The sequence below is a fragment of the Ranitomeya variabilis genome, chromosome 1, assembly GCF_051348905.1.
Source record: "Ranitomeya variabilis isolate aRanVar5 chromosome 1, aRanVar5.hap1, whole genome shotgun sequence".
NCBI classification, from domain to species: domain Eukaryota; kingdom Metazoa; phylum Chordata; class Amphibia; order Anura; family Dendrobatidae; genus Ranitomeya; species Ranitomeya variabilis.
The window spans coordinates 491,785,782-491,808,394 of record NC_135232.1 but is presented as its reverse complement, the minus strand read 5'-3'; the positions used below and the strand labels follow the sequence as shown (position 1 = coordinate 491,808,394).

Here is a 22,613-nt window from a genome sequence, read left to right as displayed (position 1 = left end):
AATGCAGGATTCACTATACCATCTCAGACAGGTGACTGTCCAGCCTCTGTTTGAAGACTTTCATTGAAGGAGAACTCACCACCTCTCGTGGCAGCCTGTTCCACTCATTGATCACCCTTATTGTCAAAAAGTGTTTCCTAATATCTAATCTGTATCTTCTCCCTTTCAGTTTCTCTACATTGCTTCTCGTGTTTTCATGTGCAAATGAGAATAATGATGATCCCTCTACACTGTGACATTCCTTCAGATATTTGTAGAACGTCAAGATCATGGGGGAATAAGATATAACTTTTGATTTCATAGGCCCAAAGGTAGTGAACAAATCAACGAAATGCAATGATAAAAGGCATAATCTCCAAAAGAAAAACATACATAGCAAAGCATAAGACTGTATATAACTTATCGGCAGCCTTTGCCATGCAAGTCGACTCAGTTAGAAGATAGAAGTAGCAAATAACATAATTCACGTCCATTGTCTCCAATGTCTCCACTCCGAAAATGCTCATTACAGGAGAAGGCGCCACTGCTGAAGGCCCCAAGGAGCAGATCATCAATCTCCTCAATGCATCATTGCTAGGGACTCAGATTGCATGCACCCAGCTCCCCTATTAATTGCATTCGCGAACGATTGCTTTGGTAGAAACATGCCAGCTATGATGATAAAAGGCCTGCAAGTATTGATATATCTCTAATAAAACTATGCTATGTAATATCAGTGTCACAGATCGCACAAGTGAAGGCTGCAGAACAAGTCCTAACCCTAACAAGCTAACTAAGGTCCAAAACCTTCGTCAAAGTTATCTGAGCTTACAAATCTTCGAGGTTACTTAAACTTTTGCATTGGTCTATTTTCTTTTTTGCAATTTTTAAAATGAAAAAAATGCCAATGTATATTTTTTGCCTAAAATACAAAGGTAATGTGTTATCTTTAACTTTAAGCCTTTTAGAGATCATATTATCTTCAACTTGCTTAACTGAATTTTGTGCCTATACACTAGATTTAAAGAACACGTTTCATCAGGTGCATGTTCCCATATTTAATAGACCATAATCTAACAGGATATGTCGGCAATGAAAAGCTCTGTGTTTTGTCGGCATAGAAAAAATCTATGATTATAATCAAGAGGTGTTTGGTGACATCCAGTCCTGCAAAATTGATCTGCAGGCAGCAACTGAAACATAATAAAGGAATTTATGCTTTATGCCTTGCAATAAACATAGGGTGAGTGTACGGCACTTGTACTGTAAAGTCTTTATTCAACAACTGATTAAAAAATCCATTACTAATTTAAAATTGAATTTTTAATAATTTGTTTGATAAAGCATAAAAAGTCTTTCTAAAAGTTACAGTGGAAGTTCTGTGAATTCCCTTTGTTGTTTTTTTGCCATGTATAGTGAGGGTCTAGGACGGAACTGGCACCTAAAGATACCAGAGTGGAATGCATTTGATTATATTCAAGTGTGGTATGCCCTACTATACCTATGTATTTCAGGCTTTGGTTTACTTCCAAAATTGGCTCTTTTAGGGTTTAATTGTTCTAGGAAAGTTACATGTTTTCTAGTAAATTTTTCCTCCTACTTCCAGAAGTTCTGTATAACCAGACACACCCAAAAGCTATGAAATTATATGTTGCAAATTTGGGGCATGTTGCAGAACGTGGCAGCTATGTGAAGCAAAGCTATGATTGTCAGCAATATTTCATACTACATAGATTCCACAGCAGAATATACAGGGCTGTGCAGTTCGACTCATTCAGCTGAGCAGATGGCAGTTGCAGATTTCATCTTTCAGCAGAATTATCAGCACTGAGACATGATGAATAAACTGTTTACAGGGGAAATACAGAAACCATTATCTACATCATCACATGGAGAATTACAGGAAGAGAACTGATGCAAACCAGCCAAAGACATCAAGCAATAATAGTACAGAATTAACAAACTACTGACAATTAACTAAGCTCCATTTGAGGTCTCCTAAATCTAGTCTACTTTAATAAGCCTGCAGCTGTTGCTATTATTCCAACATGGCGTAGAACACCATGCATTCACAAAATAAGCGCTCAATACTAATTAGATAAAGTAAGAAAGTTGAACAGTGTGGCCAATGCACAATATATTACTAAAAACTTAGCAATGGGGGCAACGTTACTATGTTGTCCACATTAAATATGTTAATTATATGCAAAGTGAAAATGTGATAAAAAAATAAAGTGGGAGTTAGGGGTCGAGTTCCCACCTCTGCACAGGGGGAATCTCAGGCCATCTCCGCTGCGGTCTCCCATTCTTTTCCAGCCGCAGTGGAGCCTGCTCAGCGGAGACGTCGGTCCCAGCGTCTCGCTCAGTCTGACTCTGTGCTAAGAGTTACTGCTGCCTTTCCTGCTTCTGCTATTGAAGTCAGTGCTGGGCAGCGGCAAGCAGACGCTTCTGGGACTAAGTATTGCTTTTCTCGTTCTGAGCATGCCCAGAGTAAGATCTCTCAGTGGAGATCGAGGGTCACATGATCAGATACTGCAGCTAAGGCCATTGGTCCTTCAGGAAGGTCCTATAGGTGCTCACACTCTGTGGCAGCCTCTCATTGGTCCTTCTAGGAAGGTCCTGTAAGTGCTGCAACTATTTAAGGTTCGCATGGCCGCACGGCCATGCGCTAGTATTGTTCTTTGTTACATGCTTTGCACCAGTGTGGTCACGTGAGAGTGTGTTCAGGGACCCGGCTGAAATAAGCCCCTAGAATGCTGGCACCTCCGGCGAGGAGATTGTGTTTGTATGTATTCAGGGACCTGGCTGAAATAAGCCCCTAGAATGCTGGCACCTCCGGCGAGGAGTTTTGTGTGCATGCGTGACCACTGACTGCTCTCTCTTTGGGCAGTTAGCCTGTGCCTCTGTGAAGTCTAACAGGGCAAAGTGCTTTGCTTTCACGGCTACTCGGTGAATTAACTGAGTTAGTCCATACTGCCATATAGTGCCGCCGTTTGCTAGCAGCAGGTACTCCTGCACGGTGGACCCCGGGCTGCGAACGCACCAATATCAATAAAAACTTTTTAAGCTTTTAATAAAAATGTCACTGTGTTGGACAACGCCAATAATGAAAATTACACGAAACAAAGTAAATAAGATATTAAATTTAAAAAAATTGATGTGCTGAATGGTAAACTAAAAGGAGTGTGCGTGACAAGATGTGATATGTAAGAAGTGTGCAAAAACTAAAATGTGTATATTTAGAAACCAATGTGTGAATAAATACCATGTAAAACAAAATGTGCAGTTATGATGATAATTTAAAGATCTCATGAGTGTATAGATTACAATATACATAATTATTAATATTTTACATCATTATCAATATCATTGAACAGCTAAAAATATCAGTGGACTAGAATTTATACCTTAAAAAGCCTCCTGCCCATATGTCTTGTGACCAGGATATTTTTTCTTTGACCTCTAGAGAATTTAGATTCAGTTGTAATTTTCTCACTGTTAATGATTTAGTGTACAACCCCCTCCCAATCTTTGATCTTTTCACCTGGTATTAGACATCATAAATTACTACTAACTATATTATTCTTTATTAATTCACAAATGCATGCTATTGAAGATCTTATTTACACCTCAAAAGCCCCCCAAAAGTAGAACACCATATTTAAAAGGAATCTGTCAACGGTTTTTTGTCACCTAACCTGAAAGCAGCATTATGTAAGGGGCAAATACCTTGATTACAGTGGTGTGCTTGCTGCAGTTTTCATAAAACGTTTTCATTATTTTATGAGCAGGAGATTATCAGTAGACCTTACAGAGGATGGCCGAGACTTTAGAAAAAAACACATGTAGTTTCAAGCAGTAACTACCTGTCAGTTGCAACTGGCGCCCATATATTGACAGATCGTGCCAGAGATTCAGCTTCTCCCTGTCAACAGGGTGGGACTACTGGTGTCATACTGATTGACATCTGACTTCTGCTGCCTAACTGGGGGAAGCCGGCTGTCAATCAGCATTAAACCAGTAGTCCTGTCCTGTCAACATAAAGGAAAACTGCTGCTCTGTTGACAGAGAATAGCTGAATCTCCGACAGGAGCGGTCAATGATTGGCATCGGACACATCTTGCAGGTAGTTTTCTCTCTTAGCAACTACAAAACTTTTTTTTAAAGTTTCCAATAAGCCCTTTATCGAATTTGATGCTGTGTAGTATTAATATTCATAAGCTCTGCATATCCTGTCTCCATCACTGTATGCATAATATACACAAAAAGCAGCCAATAAGTGGTGTGGGTGGAGTTATACGGAGCTCAACATTCATAGGACTGCTATATCTGCAGCAGAGAAACAGTGATTTTATCAAAACTACAGCAAGCAGCCCACTAAGTTATATAACGCCGAAATCTGTGTCTCTGTCCCTACATTACGCCGCTCTCAGATGGGGTATCAAAAAAATGGTGACAGATTCCCTTTAAGGCAAAAAAATTAGGACACTAATAAAGAGAAAAAGAACACTTGTATGTTCTGCAATTATTGACGCTAAGCATACAGTATATAGTATGTACCAGGCAATAAAATTAGGTAATAAAGCAAAGTAATTTGAGGCCCTCATGCCTTTAAAGAAATTATATATTTGAGTTTTAGTTGGAATATCCTATACAAGCATACATATATTTATTATCTAGATCCTATTGACCTTTGTTTCAAGAAGAAAAGTGATAAAACAGACACAAAACTATCAGAGATTACAAATTGTTTTCCTTTTTCATATCATTTTCTTTTTTATGCATGTAGTATAGGTGAGGCATTTTTTCCTAGAGGCAGTTACTGGACCAGGTCTCTACTCTGAATTTTTATGATGTTCCTACTGTGACAGCTGTATTTCATTTTGTAGCAGCCTCTTTCTCCCTGTCACTGCCAGACAGAACTTCATAACTCATAGGCAGTTCCAGAAAATTGGTCACCTAATGTGATTTCATATTTGAAATATTATCATAAACTAATATTGCTTGGTCCTGCTGTTTGCCATTTATGTTTCGCATTGTAATGAAGCCAGGGGAGATGCATCGTTATTATTTTTAACTTCATTGCTTCTTAAACATGTTTATTTTTTTTTGTTACGTTTTCAGCTGCATGAGCATGTTCCAGTAAGCAAGATTAAATTATTTTCTTTCCTTTTATACTAGTTTTTAAGTTTCATCACTTGCATGAAACTGTTTACTATATTTTCCAGACTTTAAGACACTTTTTTTCCTCCAAATTTGGGAGAAAAGTGGGGGTGCATTTTATTGTCCGAATATAGCGTACCGAGGGGGGCGGCAGGGGTGAAGAAGGGTCACAGGCGGTGGAGGCGACTCATGTGCAGATATAAATCTTGGTTCTATGATGACCCGAGATCTCAATCTGCACATGCGCCGCCTCCTGTAGCCATTTTGCTGCAGCCCCCATTCTCCCGAAGCGCATCGCTGGAAAATCAATGAGCAGAGCTGAAAGTCTGCTCCTGACTCACCACCAACATTTTATTGACGCCCATGGATCACAGCCAAACCCCACTCCTGCCACCTCTGGAATCCTGCAGCAGCAACCCTGCCTCCTGTGACCGCGCTTCACCGCTGCCACCCCTACTTGTAAACTAACATAAATTCGGACAAGAAAACGAACCCCTATTTTAATAAAAATGTTTACTATCCTCCTTTCCAAGCTTTAGAGCGCGTCTTATGGTCCAGTGTGCCTTATAGTGTGCAAAATATGTTAATTTCTTACTAGATTCTCAATGAAACAGCACTAGAAATAAAGCTTAAAGAAGTTCTTTAGGCAAATGATATTGATTACCTAGTTCATGAATATCATATTGGTGTGGGTCAGACATCCAACAACATCCACAATGATCAGCTGCTCTTAGCAATTAGGTAAACATTGTATGGAGCCGCACTGCACAGTATCGTTCAATGAGCAGCATCCACTGCCAAATATGGCACATCAGCTCTTATTCAAGAAAAGAGAAGCTGATCTGCAGTATCTGTCAGTATCCGCTAAACACTGAAATGAGTTGTGCAGTGCGGCTCCATTCAATGTTTACATCAGGCTGTCGAAGCTAATAGCAACTGATATTGATGATGCTGGTTGTCTAACCTCCACCAATCTGAGATTGATTACCTATCTTAGGATAAGTAATCCATATCAAATACCAAGAGAACCTTTTTAAGGAGAGATCACTTATGTACAGAGACAGGAGTTATCCGAAAAAGTTTCTGGACCAATTTGGTAAGTAATAGTAGTAGTTTGTTTTTAGCTATACTTTGAATTTAGCACTCGTAATTTTACATTTTTACAAGTGTCTTCCTATCTATATTTTTGAACTTGCAGCGCTACACACCTGAAAATTCCAAAATAAAGTTTACTAGGGCTATTTGCATAATTTGCATGTCATGTCGATGTACAGTCCTGTGCAAAGTATGAACGTTTTCAAAAATAGAAGTTTAGTTATTTATTTTTAGTAATTAAAAATGCAAAGTAAATGAACAAAAGAGAAATTTAAATTAAGTGAATATTTGTGTGACCACCTTTTGCCTTCAAAACAGTTTAAAATTCTTCTAGATACACAGTTTTTGAATATGGATGTTTTCTCCAAACATTTGGAGAACTAACCACACATTTTCTGTGGATGTAGGCTTGCAAAAATTCTCCTGCCTCTTCATGTAATCCCATGTAGATACAATGATGTTGGGATCAGGGCTCTGTGGGGGCCATATTACAACCTCTAGAATTCCTTTTTCTTATTTACTCGGAAGATAGTTTTAAATGACATTGGGGGATATTGTAGTACTGTAAATAAATTTGAAGTTAATAATGTGCATCTCTCTTGATATTGTATGATGGATAAGTATCTTACTGTAGCTCTCAACATTGAAGACACCAACAAATTGCAACAATAAATAGCAACACTAAGAAGCAACAAAGTGGTCAGCCAAGGAAACATAATGCAGCAGACAAAAGACTTTATGCTTACTTTCCTTTAAAACTGGAATATGTCCAGGAGTGCCATCAGTTGTGAACTAGCAACAACAAGTGGGTGTCAGCTGCGAGCATCTACTGTTTGGAAAAGTTTGTCTAGAAGTGGTCTTCATGGGACAATTTAAGCCATAAAGCCATACCTTTGACAAGGCCAAGAAACTCAATTTTACATGAAAATATGGGAACTGGAATGCAGAAGAATGGCAGCAGATGCTCTGGACTGATAAGTCAAAATGTGAAATATTTGGCTCTAACAGATAGCAGTTTGTTCAAACAAGTACTGGACGATGGTAAAATAATGAATGTCAATAGGCAACAGCGAAGCATGGTAGAGGTTCTTTGCAAGTTTGGGGCTGCATTTTAGCATATGGAGCTGGGGATTTGGTCAGTATTAAAATCTTTAACATTAAAAGAGCAAGAAGTCTTGGAAATGATAATATGGTCTCCATAGAACTTCAATCTCAATATTATCAAGTCTGTCTGAGAGTGCATGAAGAGACAACAGGATTTGTGCAAGGCTACCAGCCAACAAAATTTTTCATTTCTATTAAGTCTACTCTGATCAAATGTAAGTGCTATTTTTATAAATAGAAAGTATCTCATAGTAACAACAGCATAGCCACAAAGTCTCATCACACATGTACTCATAGAGTGGGGCCATTAAGTTCTGATGAGTGTGGAATTTGAAATTAAACAGAGTCTCCAAATTGCCACTGTAAGTGACATATGCACAATAACTGCATCAGGAGCTTCATAAAATGGGCATGAATGGTCAAGGGTGTCTAAAGATGTGGTTCAAATTACATTGCCATTTACTACTGATGGACAAAATTACCCTGTAACTGTTTGCTATTTTACACAATATAAAGGAGCCACAAAGCGAGATATATGAGATACTTTTCATTTGGCAGTGTATATAAAGTGATGAAGATGAAAAACTTTGACTCTACCGATTCGAATAAACAACAGATAATGCACAATAGAGAACTTTTATACAAGTGGGTACAGAAATATCAGTCAACCATAATTACTTGTATAATTAATCATCTAATATCTCATATCCAGGTGCTGTGTTTGAGGGCAACCGCATTCTGAAAATCTCAATGATAATTCACTAGGGACTATATTCTTCTCTTGAGTGGCAGTGCCTAACTTCAAGCTGTCATCACCCCTGTAATTCTATACCTGATGCCATCTACAGCAATCATGGAGCTGACAAGAGCACTGAGCAAGCAACTAAACTAACGCTGACCTTCAGAGACTTTCATTAGATAGCCAGATGGTGTTATTTAATTGCTATACAAAGCATATGAAACAATTATTTCTCATGTCACTGGAGCATATGTAATTCAACTAACAGTTTGCAGTATTACTGTTTTCATACACATTGTAACAGCTAACTTGAAGCAAGAGAAAAATATTTCTATCTATCTTATGCATCTTTCCCCCTATTTAACATAATGTTTGACTCATTTCTACTGGTAAGTGAAAGTACTGGTACGATAATGTTAATAAGTCACAGTGAAGCTCTTTCAATGTTGACTGAAACAAGTTTTATTCCTCCATTTTCAAAAATTGGATTTTTGTGATAGGAGTCTGGCAACAAAATGGCTCAGTGACTTGTACTATTTTATTTACATCGCTGGGGTTCTGTGTTCAAATCCCACCAAGGAGATTGCATTTTCTCCTGTATTTGTGTGGGTTTCCTCTTAGATCTCCAGTTTCCACCCACATTTCAAAGACATATTGATAGAGAATGTAGATTGGAAACCCCTTTGGGGACAGCGATGATAAGGTCTGTAAAGTGCTGTGGAATTAATGGTGCTATATAAGTGTGTAAAATAAATGATAAATAAATATTGAAGTATAAGAACTAGAACAGGTTCAATTACCATAAAAGATAACTTTCAATATATGTTAAACTAAAGCCTTCAATTCTAAATAATTAGTTCTGCCAGAACACTAGCGGTCTGAAAAATAACTTAGAGTTCTCGAGCCTCATTACAAAACTTTTGGATGCAGTTGGATAAAACATGTTAGATGGGCTGCGCTGCTGGAGTAAATCGATTCTTCATCAATGATGATGATGAAAAGGTTTTTAATTCACAACACATTTCAACGCTGTACTGGCGTCTTTATTGGGTAAAAAAAAAACATTAGTTTTTTTTCATTTGATAAAGATGTCGGTATGGCGTTGAAACGCTTTGTGAATAAAAAACATTTTTACCATCATCATTGTTGAAGAGTCAGTTTACTCCAAGAGCGCAGCCCATCTAACATGTTTTATCCAACTGCATCCAATATTTCCTGGAGGATTAAGCCACCATTCACATGCCAGCAGCAGTTTTTCGCCATGCCTACATAAAAGATGTGTCTGTTACAACCCCACTGGGTAAACGTAACTAGCACTTATCTAGTCTCCCTCCATAGAGTATCACCCTATTGTGCGTTTTGTTCTCCACATCTAGAATAATTCATTACAAAACTTTTATCACATGTCTCCTTCCTATCAGAGAAAGGTTGAACTTAATGGTCCAGCGACGCCCATCGGACTGGACCACCCCATAGGCGAGTATAATAACAGCTATTTTTTGCTTTATGGAGAGTGCATTGGTGACGTATAGACAGCATGCTAGTATGCTGTCACATAGGGTTTACAGGTGTTGGCCCTACTTTATATTGATAAACCTGACGATAGGTTTGTTACCTGTGATTCTAATTCTGCCTCTTGATAAGGAGCTTTTATGAAACAAATCTGCAGAAAACTGTAGCTACAAAGCGATATATCAGTCACAGGAGGGACTGACAGTACTAGAGCGAAGCAAATAAATTCAGGAAGCGTTGAATTCTATTCGAATTTTACAAAATCTGCACTTGCCAAAATGTAGATTTTTTTTTCTAATTCACTCCTATGTAAATTCAGGATCAGTAAATTGCCATGAAAAAATTAAAAACATAAAAATCCTCATATTCACCTCACCCCTCACCTCCTCAACTCATCACAGCTTATTCTGATCACCACGAATCACATTAAAATCTCCGCTGACTTCCGGCTCTGATGATGCCACAGACGGCTCTGAGTAAGGTAAATGTGCATGTCGTGACATCATGACGCCATGACCTCCCAGACCTCATCAGGGCTGGAAGTTCTGGCTAAGCATGTGAGTCCTGGGTCATTTCAGAGAGAGCAGATCCTTAGATGTATTGAGGACCAGACAGGTGATGCTAAAGAGAGGAAAGGCTAAAAAGATGAGTGGTAAGGTGAGTATAAGTATTTTTTATATTTTACTTCTTACAATTTTTATGCTCTGGGACATGAAAAGATGACAGACCTTAATAAGGTACAATACATTTGCACAGAATAACTTCTCTGAAAATCGAATTTCCCAGGGAAAAAAAAGGCAGATTTGAATTTTACCTGATCTGCTCATCAACAGACATTACCAAACAAAAAGGTTAGAATATGGTGTTTGATTGATAAAGTTCAATACATCAATAGAAAACTGGATATAAGTGAATGGATTCTAATAAAGTTTTGTATTGTGATTCTGCAATTCACTTCCCTTTTGACTCCTGGGGTATCAACTGCATTTTTTTCATCATTATTTCATTTTGATCACTTTCTGTGCCCATGTAAGTAAGAAAAAATGTTTGATTTTGGAATTTATTATTTCACTTTTTTTTTTGCTATGGAATGACCGGCCTTGGAGGATGTTCATTCAGTTGTTTAATTTTGTAGAAAAAAAGCAGATCACAGACATGGCACAAAACTAAAGTCATTTCAAATGGCAACTTTCTGGCTTTAAGAAACACTAAAAGAAATCAAGAACAAAAAATGTGGTAGTTAGTAATGGTTACTTTTTTTAACCAAGCATAGTGGACAAATTATGGAATCACTCAATTCTGAGGAAAAAATTATGGAATCACCCTGTAAATTTTCATGCCCAAAAATAACACCTGCATCAAATTAGATCTGCTCGTTAGTCTGCATCTAACAAAGAGTGATCACACCTTGGAGAGCTGTTGCACCAAGTGGACTGACATGAATCATGGCTCCAACAGGAGAGATGTCAATTGAAACAAAGGAGAGGATTATCAAACTCTTAAAAGAGAGTAAATCATCACATGATGTTGCAAAAGATGTTGGTTGTTCACAGTCAGCTGTGTCTAAAGTCTGGACCAAATACAAACAACATGGGAAGGTTGTTAAAGGCAAACATACTGGTAGACCAAGGAAGACATCAAAGCATCAAGAACGGAAACTTAAAGCAATATGTCTCCAAAACAGGAAATGCACAACAAAACAAATGAGGAATGAATGGGTGGAAACTGGAATCAACGTCTGTGACTGAACTGTAAGAAACCGCCTAAAGGAAATAGGATTTACATACAGAAAAGCTAAATGAAAGCCATCATTAACACCTAAACAGAAAAAAAGGTTACAATAGGCTAAGGAAAAGCAATCGTGGACTGTGGATGACTGGATGAAAGTCATATTCAGTGATGAATCGCAAATTTGTATTGGGCAAGGTGATGATGCTGGAACTTTTGTTTGGTGCCGTTTCAATGAGATTTAGCCCTCCGTCACATACAACTGATCTGACAGGCGCTTCTCTTTTACTTTCATTTCTCCTTCCTCACCAGATTGTGAGGAAAGCCCCTCCCTCCAGGTAGTCTCCTGTCTCTTGAAGGTCTGTGAAACCTGATATCACAGTTGGATTTCAGAGCTTCAGGGGAGAGGATATAGCTGCACAGATCTCTCAGGCTCATTGTATGTGAATACGTCACATTCAGTAAGGTTGGTATTTTATGTTTTTATTCATCACAATAGTTTATTTAGCTTGTTTTATGAATGTATAGCACAAAATGTGAGGATATTTCATAGAAATAAGGGAGATTTTATAAAAGAAAGTGTGCTGCTCAGGCATATACAGTAGTTCCCTAACATATTCCTTCTCTTGCTTCAGACTATTTGGCGGGAGTTTTGAAAAGTTTGTATTTCATAGTTATTAGTTTTATGTTAAGTAAATGTTTTTTTTTGCAACTGATTATGTGTAGTCTCTTTTATTACATCCCTATGAAGGTCACTGATCACTTTTAGAGCACTGAAATTGCAAACATTAGATATTATAGGTATTTTTCCAGCAGGCGCCTGACAGGCACATTGTATGTGAACTCGTTAGTCCGAATATTGTATGTGACGGAGGGTTATAAAGATGACTGCCTGAAGAGAACATGCAAATTTCCGCAGTCATTGATGATATGGGGCTGCATGTCAGGTAAAGGCACTGGGGAGATGGCTGTCATTACATCTTCAATAAATGCACTCATTACATCTTCAATAAATGCACAAGTTTATGTTGTTATTTTGGACACTTTTCTTATCCCATCAATTGAAAGGATGTTTGGGGATGATGAAATCATTTTTCAAGATGATAATGCATCCTGCCATAGAGCAAAAACTGTGCAAAACATTCCTTGAAAAAAGACACATAAGGTCAATGTCATAGTCTGCAAATAGTCTGGATCTCAATCCAATTGAAAATCATTGATGGAAGTTGAAGAAAATGGTCCATGACAAGGCTCCAACCTGCAAAGCTGCTCTAACAACAGCAATCAGAGAAAGTTGGAGCCAGATTGATGAAGAGTACTGATTGACACTGATTAAGTCCATGCCTCAGAGACTGCAAGCTGTTATAAAAGCCAGAGGTGGTACAACAAAATACTAGTGATGTTTTGGAGTGATTTTTTGTTTGTTTGTTTTTCATGAATCCATATTTTTTTCCCTATGCTTGTTTAAAAAAGTAACCATTGCTGACTACCACATTTTTTGTTCTTGATTTCTTTTATTGCTTCTTAAAGCCAGAAAGTTGCCATTTGAAATGACTTTAGTTTTGTGCCATGTCTGATCTGCTTTTTTTTCTACAAAATTAAACAACTGAATGAACATCCTCCAAGGCCGGTGATTCCATAATTTTTGCCAGGGGTTGTTTACATCACTTACATGTTGATGGATTTGTTATTCAGTGTATTGTTCCTTATGATGTGATCAGTTCGATGTGTTCATTTTGCTTTTCACTTATCATTGATCCTTTCTGATACAGTAGATGAAACATAATGACATCCACTATTTACTGCAGTTGTTCCCCCATTTTTACACCTATTAGGTATGTTAAGTATCATTGCTTCTTGATTTCATTTGCTGATTGACATGTGTGGCATCTATTGTATATTACTGTACCATGTATTTCACCTTTGACACATCCCATGACCATACAGACAGAGTGAATGTAATTGCTGTATTCTGTTGTATATTGCTTTATGCTTTTCATTTACATGCCCATTGTGCACTAATAATTGTATCTCATTTTCTGTTCTATTTTCCATTCAATAGTATCATTTATATTATTCTTCTGTTATAATTCATGTATTACCTTAGTTGTACTATGAATAAGGGTGTTCACAAAAAAACAGAAATGTGTCAGGTTTCTTGCGGTTTCTATTTTAACATGTTTTAACCAATTGTTTTAATAAAGACAAGTTTTATTATATCCTGGATGGTTGTGCTGATGAAATTCCCTTTTCTTCACTATTTAGTCTATGATGATTTTGGTTTGCCTTCCAACTAGAGTTGAGAGAATCTCATGAAATTTGATGCGGACAGATTTGCTCAATTCAAGCATGGAGGTTCAATTCACATCATATAAATTCAGTGCAAATTGAATCTGGAGGGATGGGGTTAAAAAAATAATAATTAAGTTTTATACCCACCTCTCCTTAGTCCTCCCCTTACACTACTGCTATCTTGCTGGTTTTGCACAAATCAAATCTCAAAAATACAGATTTATTAGATTTTGAATTTGGGGGGAAATTCATAGAGAATTGATTATTTTTTATTCGGTTCATTCATTCCTACTTCCAACCTATTCCACCTGTTAATTAAGCATCTTGATATGCCCAACCTAGGAATTCAAAAATTTGGGCATAGAGTTCAAAAATACATATTTGTAACCCTGAAATGTAAATAAAAACGGGCACATAATCTTAAAACCGCATATAAATACCATGATATGCAATTTACTTCTAGCTTGAAAATATGTCATTTGCATATAAAACCCGACAATTCAAAAGGAAGTTCAAATTCTGACCTTAATTCAATTAACAGTATTTCACAATTTACATATTCATTACAATATTCCTTTTCACACCTATGAAATGAAATCTTGGCCTCTCTTAAATGTCAAAACGGTGCTTCTGGGTAAATAACCACAATAACCACAGAGCAGATGGTCTATATATTCACAAAAAAAATGAATTTACTATATTTTGACATACATCCTCCATAGTAGAGGGGAATCACAAACAAACATAGCCTCTGTACCATTGCACATATGGCTATATTGCAGCACATAAGATGGTTGATACCTCTTCAGACAACCACTTATAAACGATTATCATGTAAGAGAGACCAATTGTCAGACTTTAAATTGGACATTACTCTCTGGCGGTGACATTTTTTCTCTGTTTTATTAGTTTGTGTTTGTTTGTATGCCCCTAGCACTTTGTGTCAGCACTATATGTTTACACTTTTTAGAATCCCATTAAAAGTTACGTTTTAATATTTATTATTCAGGAACTTGCTTTTTTGCTTGAGAGAATACCTTCTCTCTACCAACCCATTCGTCTCGGGATGATAGGCAGAAGAGAGATTTAACTCAATACTGAGAAGATGACAAAGCTCTCTCCAGAACCGAGATGCAAACCCCGATCACTGACAATTTTTTCCGGCATACCGTGAAGGTGGAAGATATATTTGATAAATAATGCTGCCAAGGCCCGTGCAGAAGGTAGCCGAGGAAGCAGCACCAAATGCACCATTTTAGAAAAATGGTCGGTGATTACCCAAATGACGGTACAGCCACGTGACTTGGGCAAACCCACCACAAAGTCCATCCCGACCATCTCCCAGGGCCTGTCTGCCACTGGCAGAGGGTATAACAATCCAGCTGGCCGTTGTCGGGGAGACTTATTTTTGGCACAGGAAACGCATGCCCGAACATAGTCTCCGACGTCACGAACCATATGTGGCCACCAGTACATTCTCGCCAGCAACTCAGATGTCCTCTTTGCCCCAAAGTGTCCACCCACTCTGGATGAATGAGCCCAAGAGAGAACCTCCGGTCGCAAATTGATGGGAACAAAAGTCTTACCCGGAGGCACAGACTCTAGCGAAACCGTAGCTACGTTTCTCAGACTCTCTGAAGGGACAATATGCCGAGGCTCCTCTTCGTCCTCCTCAGTTGACACAAGGGAGCGAGAGAGAGCATCAGCACGAATGTTCTTCTCCCCGGCGAGATAATGGAGAGTGAAGTGGAACTGGGAGAAGAACAAGGACCATCTGGCCTGACGAGAATTCAGCCGCTGAGCTGTACGCAAATAGACCAAATTTTTGAGGTCTGTGAAGACTTGGAAGGGAAACCGAGCACCTTCCAAAAGATGTCTCCACTCCGAAAAGGCCAACTTCATTGCTAGCAACTCCCAATCCCCGATGGAGTAATTTCTCTCCGCTGGTGTGAAGGTCTTTGAGAAGAAGAAGCATGGATGCTTCCGACCTTGAGCATCCTTTTGATAGAGGACTGCTCCAGCACCAACGGATGAGGCATCCACCTCCATTAGGAATGGCTTGTCCACATCGGGACGATGTAAGATGGGAGCGCTAGCAAAATGAGACTTTATAGAAGTGAAGGCCTTGGAGACCTCTTCCGACCACAATTTGGGATTCGCTCCCTTCTTGGTGAGGGATACCAAAGGAGCTACCAAAGTTGAGAAGTGGGAAATGAACTGGCGATAGTAATTTATGAACCCCATAAAGCGCTGCACCGCTTTAAGAGAATGGGGTTCTTGCCAGTCCATCACAGCCTGTAGTTTAGCAGGATCCATAGCCAATCCCTGGGCGGAGATGATATAGCCCAGGAAAGGTAAAGACTCCTGCTCAAACACACACTTCTCCAACTTAACATAAAGAGAATTCGCCCGTAAGAGTTCGAAAACTCTGCCAACATCTCTCCGGTGGGAGTCAATATCTGGAGAGAAGATGAGAATATCATCCAGATAGACTACGACCGAGGTGGAAAGCATATCCCGGAAGATATCATTGACAAAGTCCTGAAAATCAGCTGGGGCATTACAGAGCCTGAAGGGCATCACCAGATACTCATAGTGCCCATCCCTGGTATTAGGTTGTAGGCACCCCGCAGATCTAGTTTGGTGAACACCTTTGCTCCCCTTAGCCTGTCAAAGAGCTCAGAAATCAGGGGCAATGGGTACTTATTTTTAATGGTGATGGCATTAAGACCTCTGTAATCGATGCAAGGACGTAATTCCCCATTCTTCTTCTGTATGAAGAAGAATCCCGCCCCTGCAGGAGACACTGACTTCCTATTGAACCCTCTTGCCAAATTCTCCTGGATGTATTGAGACATAGCTTCTGTCTCAGGGAGAGAGAGGGGATAAACCCTTCCCCGAGGAGGCTCAGCTCCAGGCAAGAGATCAATAGGACAGTCGTAGGGGCGATGAGGCGGTAGAGTCTCTGCAGCCTTTTTAGAGAATACGTCTGCATAGCACCAATTGCACTTGGGAAGAGAAGAAAGGTCTGCGGTATCTCAGTAGTAGAAACCTGTACACACTCACTCACACACCTGCCCATACAAGACTCACCCCAACCCAATATTCTCCCTGAGGACCACTCAATATGTGGGGAGTGGAAACGGAGCCAGGATATTCCCAGTAAAATCTCATCAATTCCCTCGGGAAGGACAAGAAGGGAAATAATCTCCTGGTGGGAAGGGGACATGAACAACGAGAATGGAACAGTCTGGTGTGTGATTTGCTGCGGAAGTGTCGACCCATTCACAACTCTGACAGTTACAGGTTTGGCGAGCATTACAAGTGGTATAGCGTGGCGCAGAGCAATAGCAGAGGACATGAAATTTCCCTCTGCTCCTGAATCCACACAAAGCTTGACTGATAGAGTGGACGAGCCTAAGAGGATTGTCCCTTTAAAGGACAGTTTGGAGGTAAATGCCGCTGTATCTAGTGAACCTCCCCCAATGGTTACTGGACGTGATCGTTTTCCTGACCGCCGTGGACATTTATTGGTATAATATCCTAGTTGGTGACAATTTTTACAAACCATGGGTACTCGAGCGACCTGAGACTTAGGTCCTGCTCGAGAAACCTCCATGGACTCATGGGAGTCGGACGCCAGAACGGGAGATTTAAGAGGTCTGGCGAAGGTGGGAGCCAGCCGAAACCTCTGCCTACACTGGGTCCGCTCTAACCTCCGCTCGTGAAAATGGAGGTCGATGCAGGTAGATACAGAAATAAGCTCCTCCAGTGTGGCGGGAATCTCCCTGGTGGCCAAGGCGTCCTTCACGTGGTCTGCCAGTCCCTTCCTGAACACCGGAATTAGAACTTTATCAGACCACTCTAAATCTGAGGCTAGACTCCAGAACTGGACGGCAAACTGGCTGACCACAGACGAGCCCTGAGTAATAGTCAATAACTGGAGCGCGGTATCGTGGGTAATACGAGGTCCCAAAAAGACCTGCTTCAGAGCGTCCAGAAAGAGAGAAGTAATCTGCACCACACGATCATCACGCTCCCAAAGTGGCGTTGCCCACTCCAAGGCCCTGCCCGACAAGAGAGATAGAATAAATCCCACTTTCGCCCGTTCCGTAGGGAAACGTGCCGCCAGGAGCTCAAGGTGTATGGAGCACTGGCTCACGAATCCGTGACATTGTTTACTGTCACCAGCAAACTTGTCAGGAAGTGGGAGACGGGATATAGTCGGAGCAGGGGTGGCAGCGGACAAACTGGCTGTGGCTACACTTGCAGCCTGAACAGCGACAGCAGTGACATCCACAGCTGAGGTTGAACGCTCTAGAGCCGCCATCCTTTCCTCCAGCTGCTGGATGTACCGCTGTAAACGCTGATCGTCCGCCATTTACTAGCCAGACCCTGGCACTAGTGTTCTGTTAGGACTGGCGGAACGCACCTAGTATAAGGTGAAATAATATAGGTGCGTTTGCAGTCCGGGGTCCACCGTGCAGGTGAAAACCTGCTGCTAGTAAATGGCAGCGCTATATGGTGGTGGAAGCGAACCCTGTTAAGCCACAGGACCGCAATACCACACTAATGAATGCAAGCAAGGAGTCTGCGAACTCAGTCCCAAGACACAGGGTTGAAGTCCGTTCAGACTACTTGCGCACAACACCGCAACTGGGTGTATTAGGTAACTGATAGAAATAGTTAGAGCACCGAAGTGCTAACTGTGCGGTGCTGGCAGACACCACTAAGCACCCGGACGTGGGTTAGGAAGCGCACTACTGGCGCGTGGCGCCGCACTGGCAGTCACAGTATTTGACGCTGATTCGTGTGTAACATGTTGAGAGGATGGTCGGGCGCTAGATAGCAGCCATACACCTTACGCGAGCAGTCATACAATAGGGAAGGGGTATTTAAAGAACGACTTGCACTCATCAACAAACACACGTATACAATTGTACACTAGCGCATGGCCGTGCGGTCATGCGAAGCTTATATAGCTGCAGCACGTACAGGACCTTCCAAAAAAGGACCAATGGGAAGCTGCCACAGAAGTTTAGCACCTTCAGGACCTTCCAGGAAGACCAATGGGAACCGCTGCAGCATCTGAGCATGTGACCCTCGATCTCCAACGGGAGATCTCACCCTGGGCATGCTCAGAAGGGGAAAAGCAGGACTTAGTCCCAAAAGCATCCGCTCACTGCTGCCCAGCACTGGCTTTAATGGCAAAAGCTGGAAAACCAACAGCAAGCCTAAGCACAGAGTGAGACTGAGCCAGACACAAGGACTGAGATCTCTGCTGAGCAGGTTCCACTGCGGCAGGAGAAGAATGGGAGACCGCAGCAGAAACAGCCCGAGATTCCCCCTGTGCAGAAGCGGGAACTCGACCCCTAGCAAGTACTATTTTTAATATCTTAAATCTAAACATTATAATTGCTGAATAAAACAAATTAAAAATTGCATTAAATGCCAACACCCTTTGTGCAACATTCACAATGCAGGCTAAAAATAACAAGGTATTCAGGTTGTTACATTTTAATAAACTTAAGCTTCTCACTGGAAAGTGACACAGCAAAATACTTCAGGGACATAGTGCGCGGGCACATGCGCAGTAATGCTTTTTGGCTTTGCCCGCAGTTGGGCAAAGCATACTGCGCATGCGCCACCGAAGATTGCATTGCGCACGCGCCAACTATTGCACACACATACTCTGATTCACTAACATATTGCGGACAACAGGGACATACAGGGTGGAGAAATGAAGAGGAAACGCCGCCCATCGGACCAGTAAAAACTAATTTAAATATCCCACCAATTTGAGGTGACAGGTTCCCATTAAATGTTTCACTCTTTGTTTCATTGCAGCCATTTGGTAAATTAAAAAAAAGTTCATATTTTCTGATTAATGTACACTCTGCACCCCATCTTGACTCAAAAAACCAGAAATGTAGAAATTTTTGCAAATTTATTAAAAAATAAAAACTGAAATATCACATGGTCATATGTATTCAGATGCTGTGCTCAGTATTGAGTAGAAGCACCCTTTTAAGCTAATACAGCCATGAGTCTTCTTGGGAATGATGCAACAAGTTTTTCACACCTGGATTTGGGGATCCTCTGCCATTTTTCCTTGCAGATTCTCTTCAGTTCCTTCAGGTTCGGTAGTGAACGTTGGTGAACAGCCATTTTCAGGTCTTTCCAGAGGTGCTCAGTTGGGTTTTGGTCAGGGCTCTGGCTGGGCCAGTTAGCAATGGTCACAGAGTTGTTCTGAAGCCACTCCTTTGTCATTTTATCTGTGTGCTTAGGGTCATTGTCTTGTTGGAAGGTGAACCTTCTGCCAAGTCTGCAGTCCAGAGTACTCTGGAAGAGGTTTTCATCCAGGATATTTCTGTACTTGGCCACATTCATGTTTACTTCAATGACAACCAGTCGTACTGTCCATGCTGCTGAAAAACACCACCATAGCATGATGCTGCCACCACCATGTTTCACTGTTGGGATTGTATTGGGCAGGTGATGAGCAATGCCTGGTTTTCTCCACACATACCACTTAGAATTATCATTAAAAAGGTCATCTTTATCTCATCAGACCAGAGAATCTTGTTTCTCATAGTCTGGGAGTCCTTCATGTGTTTTTTAGCAATCTCTATGCTGGCTTTCATATGTCTTGCACTGAGCAGAGGCTTCCGCCTGGCCACTCTGCCATAAAGGCCTGACTGATGGAGGGCTGCAGTGATAGTTGACTTTGTGGAACTTTCTCCCATTTCCCTACTGTATGTCTGGAGCTCAGGCAGAGCAATCTTGGGGTTCTTCTTTACCTCTCTCACCAAGGCTCTTATCCCACAGTTGCTCAGTTTGGCTGGATGGGCAGGTCTAGGAAGGTTTCTGGTAGTCCCAAACTTCTTCCATTTAAGTATTGTGGAGGCCACTGTGCTCTTAGAAACCTTGAGTACTGCAGAAATTCTGTTGTAACTTGGCCACATCTGTGCCTTGCCACAATTCTGTCTCTGAGCTCCTTGCCAACCAAGTTCATTTGACCTCATGATTCTCATTTGGTCTGACATGTACCGTGAGCTGTGAGGTCTTAGGCTATCTTCACACTAGTGTTTGGCAGGGCTGCGGAGAGCTGTGGACTTCCTCAATGAAGCCCTGCCTACTGCCACACCTCTTCCTTCAGCTCCACCTACATCTGCATGCATTCTGCCTACCCTATCTTTAACATTGGGTATGCAGGCCATGCGGATGTATGCGGATACCTCCGCATGCATCGTTTTGAAGCTGCACCGACCGCAGCAAAATCCTAACATGTTGCGTTTGATGCAGGTCAGGGCAGCGTCAAGACGATGCCTGCGAAGGCATCCGCATACATCCGCATGGCCTGCGTACCCAATGTTAAACATAAGGTACTCAGAACATAGGCAGAAGTAGGTGGAGCTGAAGGAAGGGGTGTGGCAGTGGGCAGGGCTTCACAGAGGAAGAAGGCTTTCATCCGAAGCCCTGCCATACGCTAGTATGAAGCCTGCCTTATATAGACAGGTGTGTGCCTTTCCAAATCAAATCCTGTCAGTTTAATTAAACACAGCTGGACTCCAATGAAGGAGTGGAACCATCTCAAGGAGGATCACAAGGAAATGGACAGCATGTGACTTAAATATGAGTGTCTGAGCAAAGGGTCTGAATACTTCTGACCATGTGATATTTTAGTTTTTCTTTTTTATTAAAGTTGCAAAAATTTCTACATTTTGTTTTTTTCAGTCAAGATGGGGTGCAGAATATACATTAATGTGAAAAAAAGAACTTATTTGAATTTACCAAATGGCTGCAATGAAACAAAGAGTAAAAAATTTAAAATGGTCTGAATACTTTACTCACTGTATTTACAGGACATCCTGATCACTATATACACTATTATTAGTAAAGTGTGTATTTTGACTCTGTGAAAATTTTTATGTATATTTTCAAACTCATATTTAACTTGTATGGTTTTTGGATGAAGCATATCAGGGGATACCGTCATGGGTGAAAGTGTTGGCTCCCTTGAAATTTTTCCTGAAAATGAAGTATTTCTCCAAGAAATATATTACAATTCCACACATTTTGTTATATACATGTTTATTTCATTTGTGTGTATTGGAACAGCACAAAAAAGAAATATTGGGCCGGACAAAATTACTTAATATTTGGTTGCACACACTTTGGAATAAATAACTGCAGTCAATCGCTTTCCATAACCATCAACAAGCTTCTTATACCTCTCAACTGGAATTTTGGACCACTGTTACTGTACTGTACTGTGTTCTTTTCTTTGCAGGCCTCATTCCATTTTTGGTAAACAATCATGTTCTTTACCAAACAGCTCTATCTTGGTCTCATCTGTCCATAAAATACTTTGACAGAAGTATTTTTGCTTACTCCTGCACTTTTTGGCAAACTGCAGTCTAGCTTTTTATGTCTCTGTGTCAGCAGTGGGGTCCTCCTGTGTCTCCTGCCATTGTGTTTCATTTCATTCAAATGTCAACGGCTAGTTCACGCTGACACTGATGCACCCCGAGCCTGCAGGACAGCTTGAATTTCTTTGGAACTTGATTGGGGCTGCTTATCCACTGTCTAGACTATCCTGCATTGCAACCTTTTATAAATTGTTCTCTGCTGTCTGTGTCCAGGGAGATTAGCTACAGTGCCATGGGTTGTAAATTTCCTTATTATGTTGCGCACCGTGGACAAATGAACATAACGATCTCTTGAGATGGAGTTGTAACCTTGAGATTGTTGATATTTTTCAACAATTTTGGTTTCTCAGGCCCTCAAACAATTCTCTACTCCATTTTCTGCTCTCCTTAGTGGGGCACACAGAGACAAATAAATGATGCAAATATTGAGTTAACTTCTCCTTTTTTATCTTGTTTCACATGTGATTTTCCTATCACCTATAACTGTTAATTGCCACAGGTGAGTTTGAATGAGCATCACATGCTTGAAACAAAGTTGCTTACCAACAATTTTGTAAAGGTGACAATTT

The 22,613-nt window shown here is 40.5% G+C and overlaps 1 protein-coding gene across 4 annotated transcripts in view; it reads right to left on the bottom strand.

Annotated features, from left to right (window-relative positions):
• Positions 1-22,613, bottom strand: part of CPLX1 (complexin 1) — a 321,051-nt gene that overhangs the window by 172,964 nt on the left and 125,474 nt on the right. The gene's annotated exons all lie outside the window — the stretch shown is intronic.